This window comes from Myotis yumanensis, unplaced genomic scaffold (assembly GCF_028538775.1).
Source record: "Myotis yumanensis isolate MYYU_CA2020_CCGP unplaced genomic scaffold, mMyoYum1.0.hap1 SCAF_3, whole genome shotgun sequence".
In the NCBI taxonomy this organism is placed as follows: Eukaryota; Metazoa; Chordata; class Mammalia; order Chiroptera; family Vespertilionidae; genus Myotis; species Myotis yumanensis.
In genome coordinates this window covers 64857165-64859008 of record NW_027223754.1, presented here as the reverse complement: position 1 = coordinate 64859008, position 1844 = coordinate 64857165, and the positions used below count along the sequence as shown (strand labels likewise).

General features: G+C 41.8%; 1 non-coding gene across 1 annotated transcript; it reads right to left on the bottom strand.

Annotated features, from left to right (window-relative positions):
• Positions 1-497: 497 nt before the first annotated feature.
• Positions 498-616, bottom strand: LOC139007809 (5S ribosomal RNA). Its single transcript, XR_011470967.1, has one exon. It is a non-coding gene; the product is annotated as a 5S ribosomal RNA (ribosomal RNA).
• Positions 617-1844: the final 1228 nt, after the last annotated feature.

The window sequence follows — 1844 nt, the reverse complement described above, 5'->3', positions numbered from 1 at the left end:
GTCAATGAAGGAAAAATACCACATGATCTCACTCATTCATGGATAATAAAGACCATTATAAACTTATGAACAATAATAGATACAGAGGCAGAGCTGCCTCAAACTGATTGTCAAACTGCAGCGGGAAAGCCAGGGAGGGTTGGGGGTCAGGAGGGAGGGGAGTAAGAGATCAACCGAAGGACTTGTATGCATGCATATAAGCATAGCCAATGGACATAAGACACGGGGGGTAGGGCAGGCCAGGGGATTGTTAAGGGTGGGGGGGAAAAAAAGGACACATGTAATACCCTTTGTAATACTTTAAGCAATAAAACAATTTTTAAAAAAAGGAAGTTACCTACATTTGTAAAGAGTTGAAAGTAGACACCTAAATTTGAAGAAGGTTGGAGTTAGTGCTCCCATTTTTAGCACAATTTTCTATATACAGTCACTTACCTACTTTTTTATTACAGGTTGGATTCTCTAGATACCTTTTCTTTTTCCTTTTTTTTTTTAAAAGCCTACAGCACCCGGTATTCCCAGGCGGTCTCCCATCCAAGTACTAACCAGGCCCGACCCTGCTTAGCTTCTGAGATCAGATGAGATTGGGCGCGTTCAGGGTGGTATGGCCGTAGACTCTAGATACCTTTTCAAAAGTTAATATTATATTCTATTAAAACTAAGACAAAGTAATATAATTTTGAAGCCCAAATGATTTGCTAAACCATTTGTAAATTATTAAGTTTTATTTAAGAGTATATCATATTGCATAAAATAAACATAATAGAAATAATAATAGAGAAAAAAGTTTTCAATAGTTTTTAAGACCACATGAAACAAAAGTTTTATATTAATTTAACAGCAAATCAATTTATAACACATCTATAAAAAAACTAATTAGTGCATAGAGTAAAAGGAGGTGAAGCCAATATTTGTGAGAGTTTTGTATTAAGTATTCACTGTCAACAACTTTATTCCTTTTATTCCTCCTTTATTACAACAGGGACTTCTCTAGGATTTTCCTCTTTCATGTACAATAGGCTGAGCATGATATGAAAAAGAAGTACTGATTTTTTAAAACTTTTTGACTCTCTTAAAAATATCTTCATTTTGGTGCCTGTACAATGGACTCCCGCTCTCACGACTGTATTTAAAGTCTCATTTTCGGAGAAACCAAGATGGCGGCATAGGTTAACGCCGGAGTTTGCTGCCTCGAACAACCACTTCAAAAATACAACTAAAAGACGGAACGGACATCATCCAGAACCACAGGAAGACTGGCTGAATGGAAGTTCTACAACTAGGAGGAACCGAGAATCAGAGGAGGTGCAGTGCTGAAGTAAAATACTAAGGTGCGGAGTGCGCGCTGTGCGGGCTGGTGGCTGAGGGCGTGGTTGTCTGTTTCAATCCGGAGGGAGCCTCAGACTCAGAGCTCCAGATCCAGGCGAGTCTCTAGGGACCCAGACTCAAACGGGAGAAGCAGGACTGTCTGGCTACAGTCCCTCCGAGGTTTGCAGCTGTTGCTGGGACAGAGAGGCAGAGCCCCTGGGGACGGACTGAGAGCAGCCATAACTGCTCCCTCCTCCACCCTGTTGATCCTGTGGGACCCGCCCCGCCCAAGCCCTGCACAGAGGCATTTGCCGGATAGCCTCAGGCAAAGGCTAGATTAGCACCTCCCTAGAGGACACAAGTTCTTCCACTGCAAACACAGCTGATTATCACAGCCAGTCGGCCTGGAGGTCAAATCCCTCTAATATTAACTATAACAATCAAGGCTTAACTACAGCAAGACTGTGCACAAAGACCACTAGGGGGGTGTACCAAGAAAGCGTAAAAAATGTGGAGACAAAGAAATAGGACAAAAC